A 9508-nucleotide genomic window follows, 5' to 3' on the forward strand; every position below is an offset into this window, starting at 1 on the left:
GGTCTCCCACGCGGGTGCAGAGTCCCAAAGCTTTGGGCCATCCTCGACTGCTTTCCCGGGCCACAGGCAGGGAGCTGGATGGGAAGCGGGGCTGCCGGGATTACAACTGGCGCCCATATGGGATCCTGGGCGTGCAAGGCGAGGACCTTAACCACTTGCGCCACCATGCCAGGCCCTAGTATCCATTTGTGTTTTTGGTTTTTTTTAAGATTTATTTATTTATTGGAAAGTCAGATATACAGAGAGGAGGAGAGACAGAGGAAGATCTTCTGTCCAAGTGAGCGCAACAGCCGATGCTATGCCGATCCGAAGCCAGGAGCCAGGAACTTCTTCCAGGTCTCCCACACGGGTGCAGGGTCCCAAGGCCTTGGGCCGTCCTCTGCTGCTTTCCCAGGCCACAAGCAGGGAGCTAGATGGGAAGTGGAGCTGCCGGGGTTAGAACTGGCACCCATGTGGGATCCCGGGGCGTTCAAGGCGAGGACTTAATCAGCTAGGCCACGCGGGGCCCCATAACGCTTTTTGAAAACTACTTAGGCAATACTAATTTTACTGCTTCAATAGCTACTATTCCCCCTAAATGAAGCAGTATCTTCTCTGTATTCAAACACATTTCAAGTTGAGATTTCTGAAACGTAATGGTTACACAAACTTTAGAAACAGTTCAGTTCAAACCATACTTTTTCTAAACCTGGATAAGCCAGCTCTCCCAGAAACGCTCCAGAGCCTAGAAGACAAAAAATGCCACCCAACCTTCTTATACTGATTAATGGAGTCCAGAGGCCCAAGGGAAGACTGAGTTTTTATTTCAAAATCCATCTTTAAATACAATACTATCAAAACTACTGCAAACAGTTATCTAGACTAAGCAGCGCATTAAAAAACTTCCAGCTTGTGAGAAACTAAAAATGAGTTACAACAGAAAGACATTTCATTCACTACTGTTACGCAAGTAAAAGTAGAAGTATACTGGGCCAGGCGCGATGGCGCGGTGGTTAAGGTCCTTGCCTTGCACGCGCTGGGATCCCATGTGGGTGCTGGTTCTAATCCTGGCGGCCCCACTTCCCATCCAGCTCCCTGCTTGTAGCCTGGGAGGGCAGTTGAGGATGGCCCAAGCCCTTGGGACCCTGCACCTGCATGGGAAACCCAGAGGAGCTCGTGGCTCCTGGCTTCGGATTGGCTCAGCTCCAGCCATTGCGGTCACTTGGGGAGTGAACCATCCAATGGAAGACCTTCCTCTCTGTCTCTCCTCCTCTCTGTATATCCACATTTCCAATAAGAGTAACTAAATATTTTTTTTAAAAAAAAGGATTGGGCCCAGCGTGGTGGTGCAGTGGTTAAGGTCCTCGCCTTGCACGCCCCAGGATCCCATATGGGCGCCAGTTGTAATCCCGGCAGCCCCGCTTCCCTTCCAGCTCCCTGCCTGTGGCCTGGGAAAGCAGTCGAGGACGGCCCAAAGCTTTGGGACCCTGCACCCACGTGGGAGACCTGGAAGAGGCTCCTGGCTTCGGATCGGCATAGTATCGACCGTTGCGCTCACTTGGGGAGTGAATCATCGGACGGAAGACCTTCCTCTCTCTCCTCTCTGTATATCTGACTTTGTAATTAATAAATAAATATATTTTTTAAAAGAAATATACACTACTTTTAAAAGTTGTCTTAAGGGCCCGGCGCGGTGGCGCAAGTGGTTAAAGGTCCTCGCCTCGCACGCCCGGGATCCCATATGGGCGCCGGTTCTAATCCCGGCAGCCCCGCTTCCCTTCCAGCTCCCTGCCTGTGGCCTGGGAAAGCAGTCGGGGACGGCCCAAAGCTTTGGGAACCTGCGCCCGCGCGGGAGACCCGGAAGAGGCTCCTGGCTTCGGATCGGCATAGTATCGGCCGTTGCGCTCACTTGGGGAGTGAATCATCGGACGGAAGATCTTCCTCTCTGTCTCTCCTCTCTGTATATCCGCCTTTCCAATGAAAAAATAATAAAAAATAAATCTTAAAAGTTGTCTTAAATTTGGGGCCAGCTAGATGACATATCAAGCTAAACTTCAGCCTATGAAGCTGGTTTATGTCGAAGCAGCACTGCTTCTGCTCCAGCTCCACTCTAATTGCCGGGGCAGTGGGGGTGGGGAAAGCAAGAGGATGGCCTAAGACCTTGGGCACCTGCATCCACACAGGACACCCAGAAGCTCCTGGCTCCCGGCTTTGGACCAACCCAGTTCTGCCTATTGCAGCCATATGGGAAATGAACCAGCATGGAAGAAGAGTCTCCATCTGCCTCTCCTTCAGTCTGTTACTCTTACAAGTTAAACAGTCTTTTAGAAATGTTGGGCCCGGCAGCTGAAGTCCTCGCCTTGAACACACCAGAATCCCATATGGGCACCAGTTCTAATCCTTGCAGCACCACTTCCCGTCCTGTTCCCTCCCTGTGGCCTGGGAAAGCAGATGAGGATGGCCCAAGGCCTTGGAACCCTGCACCCACGTGGGAGACCCAGAAGAGCTCCTGGCTCCTGGCTTCAGATCAGCGCAGCTCCGGCCATTGCAGTCACTTGGGTAGTGAATCAATGGACAGAGGGTCTTCCTCTCTACCTCTCCTCCTCTCTATATATATTTGACTTTGCAATAGAAATAACAAATCTTTTTTTTTTTTTAAAAAAAAAAAGTTCTCCAATTTGAGGTCACCTGAGACTATTAATAGTGCCAAACTATTTTCTGGTTTGTAAATTTACAAGCCTGAGGGCTTCATCATGCTTCACCACAGGACAAGCCCAGACTTTGGGGACAAAGACAGAAAACACTCTTTCAAAACAGAAGCTGAGAGTAAAAATAGATTGTCAGTTCTCAGAAGATTCCTCATCCTTGGATCAGCGAGATTGACAGCATTTCAGAACAATTTAAACTACTGCAGCAAAACCCTCAGGACATATCCACATCAAAGACCCTGGGCTAATATCTGGTGGCCTTTCCCCATCTCTCTCCGTCCCTGCATACTGGGGCAGCTGAGGCTGGGTGTGGCTCTTCCCTTCTTTCCCCCCTCCACTTACCATAAATACCAGAAGAAAAAGAAAATTTGAAAACTTTCTCATCCACTTTCCCCCAGCCCTCTCAATCCTTTCCACCCTGATCATATGTAAATATCATCAAAAATAAAAAAGAAACTATGCTTTTTGTTATTGTTAAAATGAGACTTAAAATCTTGGAGTGGTTTGATAAATTTAAAATAATTTTTGCCTAAAAGACAAACCAATTTGGCATATGTTGATATTAAAGTTATGCTCTATTTTGAACATCGTAGCCTATTGAACTAAGTCTTCCACACAAGAATGATGCCTTAGCTCAATTTTTGGTTAACTACTTTGGAAAATTACCCATCTTTTCCTTCCTTCCCTAAGTATGTTTCCTTATTTGAAACATTGGTTTCCCATTATTGTGAATGCTACATTTCATAAACACTGATTTCCAAAATACTCCATTTAATGAGAATTGTACATTAATATTGAGGTGTGTCATTCTCTGTTACAACCAAGATTTTAAGTAGAGAATATTTCACTAACTCATCTTTTATTTCTTTCAAAGTCTTTAAGGACAAAATTTGGAGTTCTTTCATCTTCACTCTAAAGGGTAAATATTAGCTTTCTAATGAATTTTGAATTTTTTTCCTCTTCATGACCTATTCTTAACAATGTTTTAATAATGTATTATGGGAAAGCCCAGTGAATTGTCTCCCACATTTGTTCCGATGCATACATTTTATCATCTAAAAAGCTGGCCTCTTAAAAAAACACTTGCCTAATAACCACAGTATTCATTTCAGTTTTGTTGATTGCCCGGCGCGGTGGCGCAAGTGGTTAAAGTTTTGTTGATTGATTCCTGATCTGATGGAACTACAGTTCCTTACTAGTACTTACTTGGTTTTAACACAATATTAGGGCCCGGCGGCTTGGCCTAGAGGCTGAAGTCCTCACCTTGAACGCCCCGGTGATCCCATATGGACGCTGGTTCTAATCCCGGCAGCTCCACTTCCCATCCAGCTCCCTGCTTATGGCCTGGGAAAGCAGTCCAGGACGGCCCAGAGCATTGGGACCCTGCACCACTGTGGGACACCCGGAAGGGAGTTCCTGGCTCCTGGCTTCGGATTGGCACAGCACCTGCCATTGTGGCTGCTTGGGGAGTACATCATCAGAAGGAAGATTGTCCTGTCTCTCCTCCTCTCTGTACATCTGCCTTTCCAATAAAAATAATCTTTATAAAAAACACAATATTAAACAAATCAATATCATTGGCTGATAATATCTACTTAACTTTTTCTTGCCCGTCTTCAAAAGTATATAAAATATAGGAACTGATATCTCGGGCAAAACCATCACCTACAGTGCTGGTGTCCCATGTGGGAGCAGGTTCAAGTCCTGGCTGCTCCACTGCTCATTCTAGCTCCCTGCTAACGTGCCTGGGAAAGCAGAAGATGGCCTACGTTTGGGGCCCTCCACCTACATAGGAGACCCAGAAGAAGTTCCAGACTCCCAGCTTTAGCCTGGTCCAGCCCTAGCCATTGCAGCCAACTGGGGAGTAAACCATCAGATGGAAGATCTCTCTTTGCCTCTAACAGTATTTCAAACAAATAAATGAATCTTTTTTTAAAGTTTACAAGATAGAAAAATGCAAAGTATTTTTAAAAGTTTAACATTCACATGCACCACTCTACACGTTGACAAATGTCATTTCTTTAGGAACTACTGTTGAAAAGACTATGATATGAAGAATAAATTTACATTTTATCTAATTTTTTACTGCTTCAATGTGATTAATAACATATTAAATGTGAGTCTTCTATAGGGATTTCAATGGCCTAATTGTTACAGATTACAGAGTAATGAGTAAGTTTCCGATTGCTCGAGATCTCAGAGGTAAAGGTCACACTGACACAGGGAGTATGTATTTTGTACTGTTTCCCTTCCATTATAAATCAGTTTTAGTGGATACTTCTTTAGTTTCTTGAAAAATATTCTCAAAATTAAGGAACCCAGATAAACAAAGTAAAACTATTATGTTTGGGCATACATTCATATTTCCATTAATAACAAAAAGTGAAATGTCTATAATGAAATTCTGCCACAAATTTAGTGAATTGCCATTCTTACATCTTCTTGTAAAGTACTAAGAAATACTGTATCCTCAGTTGCTGATTTGTATGCCGGGAGAACTTGACTGGATATGATTATTATTTGACAAATGACCTTCTGTTTGGCAAATACCAAATCTCTCAATTGGAAATGCTTATGACTACCTTTGGGATAAATCTAGCTGATTTTGTTTTGGGTCCGCAATATGAGATTGTGACATAGAGACAGTTGAAAGAGATAATCAAAGCTAGCAACGAACACCACCAAACCATTCAAACAGTTCACTGCACAGGGCTGATCAGTCTTTCATGGCACTGGCCTATGGGACAACCATCCGAGTTGGAACACCGAGTCACTTCAATTCCGTGGTATTTGGTTTTTCTTAAACCTGATATTAGATACAATCCAAAGAACTTTATATTTGGTTCAGGTGTAATTTGTAGATCTTGATGATTTAAATCAGAGAAATATTACTAAAACCCTACTGAATTTAAATTGGCATTGGGCTGTTACCATGACCCAGATTTTTTAAAATCTATAATGAATAAATTTATTGTCTTACAAAAATCATTGTCTAGAAATATGGGAATACAATAAAAGATGTTTGCAGTCAGCTGTCTGGTGGTCAACAGCCAGGACAGTTCATAAAGGGGAAACAAGATTCCAAACTCACACGACGAGTTCTGCCTAACAGATGTTAAAGCTTTTAACCCAAAAGGTTTGTCTTCAAGCACATTGCAGAGGGTCAAGGATCTCTCATTAACACTGATTCATTGTCACTGAATGTTTATAATACCACTTTGACTAGAAAGGTACATGATATGAAGCACAGTCAAACCTTAATACATGAACTCGTTAGAGGCAAATAATACATTTAACATTGTCTTAGTACTGTAGTGTCTAAGGCACTTTCTGTAATGTCAGCTTGCTCAGCGATCAACCAGAAACAATGCTATGTGGTCACTGGAACGCTGTCCCAAGGGAGGGGAAAAGGACTCCCCCACAGCATGTCAACATTCAGGCGGTGGCCTCTGGACCTCCCTGACACACCCAGATAGGCCTTGGACACAAAACCAAGATTCCCGTTTTGGGCTCAAAGCACTGGCTGTACGTACAGGGTCAGCGGGAGGGCCTGGCTGGCGACGGGAGTGAGGCGGGGGTCTCCCAGCTCTTGCTGGGGCCCCGGGCCCCACTCTGGCCCAGATTTTTTCAACGTACTTTACTTATTAGACTAGAAAATCCGTTAGGACAAGTACCATTTGTATATTATTTATCCTTGTGTCACATTATCTAGAACCTAGTAGACATTTAATAAATACCTACTGAGCTGTATTGACCCTGGCTGAGTAAATGACTCAAGTATATTGAAATGGGGCCCGGCGCGGTGGTGCAGTGGTTAAGGTCCTCACCTTGCACGCCCAGGATCCCATATGGGCGCCGGTTCTATCCCCAGGAGCCCCACTTCCATTCCAGCTCCCTGCCTGTGGCTCGGGAAAGCAGTCGAGGACGGCCCAAAGCTTTGGGACCCTGCACCTGCGTGGGAGACCTGGAAGAGGCTCCTGGCTTCGGATAGGCATAGTATCGGCCGTTGTGCTCACATGGGGAGTGAATCATTGGACGGAAGATCTTCCTCTCTGTCTCTCCTCTCTGTATATCTGCCTTTCCAATAAAAAAAATAAAATAAATCTTTAAAAAAAAAGTATATTGGAATGACTAGATTGTAAGTTGGTTTAAAACCAAGTTAATGTGGAATTAAAAATGAACTACATCTTGAGAGAAAATAGGTCCTCCAAGTACTACTACTTTTAAGAATATGGGTTAACAAAAAATTTCTTCCAATCGTATAGAGGCTGATATATATGTTGCTAAATCTCTTTGAACTGACTGCCATGCCATCTATGATCTAATGTCTAGAAACTCACAGAGCCCACACACGCAGAGGGACACTACTGATCCACACCAGCAAAGCCCCAGATCCAAGGAAAGTGGGGCAACACACATATTTAGCTTACATCACTAAGGCAACAGTCAGTACACCTTAGGGTGGTAGAAAAACAAGCACAGATGTTGATACTGAATATTTGAAAAGTGTTCCCAATAGCCACCGTATCACTGACCACAGACAAGGCCAAACTATTTCAGAAGTTAGGTAACAAAATGCTTAACTTTTCTAATGTGTGTTTCTGTGCTTTCTCATTACTCCATAGACAATCTTCGCCAATTAACATTAACACCAAAAATAAAGGTTCCAAGTTTGGTTTGACATCAACGGCACATATATTCACTTACATATGAATTTGAGGCCAGTTAACATAAAATGAGACTGCTGAAAAATCCTCAGAGATGATTTGTAAATGCACTGCTGATAAGACTATTTGTACTTCCATCTACCTGCTTTTTGAAGTAATATTACAACAATGTGATAAGTTGTAGAATATAACCATCACAACAAAAGGATAATTTTCTGTGAGGAACTGGAAAAAAAGATAAATTAGGTAAAATATCAGGGAACCTACATAGGCTGGAAAAGACTGGCAGAAAATAAACATCCTAGTTAATAATGAGGCAGCAAAGAAATCACCAAGCTTTATTCTAGCGAGGATAAAGTATTATTCCAACATTCCCAACCTTGCCAACTTTCCCTCTTATCCATGTTTATCAAGAAACTTCCTGCTTACTTATCACTATGCATTCTATCAGGAAACGTTAAAGTTTTTCAACTTTCAACAGCGGGCAACAGTTTCTCAAGCTGAGAGTCAGACCTTATATCTATGTCTACCCATGGAGGTAGAGCTGGAATAGCCAGCCAAACGATCTCTCTTAATCATACACCTTCACCTTTCTCACTAACTCCTAACTGTAACACAAGTTATCATAAACCCGTAAATGTCTGTATCCATCTGAAAGAGAAAGTCACATGTAATATATAGATAAACAACCAAATGAAGGTAGCGGAGACAAAAATAATTGCAAAGCTCATAGGCAGGATGGCTTCCATTACTAGATGAATTAATAAATACTCTTTAAACTACAAAAATAGATTAGTGCTCTTAGTAAAGCAGACTCAAAGTCCCTTGAATGCCCCGGGATCCCATATGGGCGCCGGTTCTAATCCCGGCAGCTCCACTTCCCATCCAGCTCCCTGCTTGTGGCCTGGGAAAGCAGCAGAGGACGGTCCAAAGGCCTTGGGACGCTGCACTCAGGTCTCCCGACCTGGAGGAGGTTCCTGGCTCCTGGCTTCGGAACGGCATAGCACCGGCCGTTGCGCTGACATGGGGAGTGAATCATCGGACAGAGGACCTTCCTTTCTATCTCTCCTCTTCTCGGTATATCTGACTTTGTAATAAAAATTTAAAAAATAAAGTATAATAAATCTTTAAAAAAAAAAAGAGGGCATTAAAACCATCAAATCTGAATCTGATCAACCCCACCTGTTTACAGGATTGGCAACGAGCATGAGTCAAAAGGCTTCACAGTGGGCCTGGCGTGATAGCATAGTGGTTAAAGTCCTCGCCTTGCACGCCAGGGATCCCATATGGTCACCGGTTCTAATCCTGACGGCTCCACTTCCCATTCAGCTCCCTGACTTTCCAATAAGTAAATAAACCTTAAAAAAAAAAAAAAAAGGCTTCACAGTGATACAATCAAAAAACTACAATACAACTAGATTTCTTAAAAAGTAAACAAAGGGAAAAGGGAGGACATCCATAAATTTAAAAATGTAAATACATAACAGCCAAATAAAATATACATATCTTATCTAAGCTTAAAAAATCTTAAAAGAGACTATCAAGGAAATTGGAATAGAGCTGATCATATTAACAGTCAAATTTTGTAGGTATGACACTGGTATTATGCTTTGTTACAAAGAACACTTAACTTTTTTTTTTAAGATTTATTTATTTATTTTATTGGAAAGGCGGATATACAGAGAGGAGGAGAGACAGAGAGGAAGATCTTCCATCTGATGATTCACTCCCCAAGTGACAGCAAAAGCTGAACGAAGCCAGGAGCCAGGAACTTTCTCCAAGTCTCCACACGGGTGCAGGTTCCCAAGGCTTTGGGCTGTCCTCAACTGCCTTCCCATGCCACAAGCAGGGATCTGGTTGGGAAGTGGGGCTGCCAGGATTAGAACCAGTGCCCATATGGGATCCTGGTACACGCAAGGTGAGGACTTCAGCTGCTAGGTACTGTGCCGGGCCCACAAAGACCACTTAACTTTTAAAGATACATACCAAAGTAATTATGTATAAAATGATAAGCTATCTGGGATTTGCTTCAAATAACTGGATACTTCAAAATAATATGCGAGGGCCCGGCGCAATGGCATAGTAGTTAAAGTCCTTGCCTTGACCGCCCGGGATCCCATATGGGCGCCGATTCTAATCCCGGCAGCCCCACTT

This window comes from Ochotona curzoniae, unplaced genomic scaffold (assembly GCF_017591425.1).
Source record: "Ochotona curzoniae isolate NIBS_2020 unplaced genomic scaffold, NIBS_Ocur_1.0 scaffold_1852, whole genome shotgun sequence".
Lineage (NCBI taxonomy): Eukaryota > Metazoa > Chordata > Mammalia > Lagomorpha > Ochotonidae > Ochotona > Ochotona curzoniae.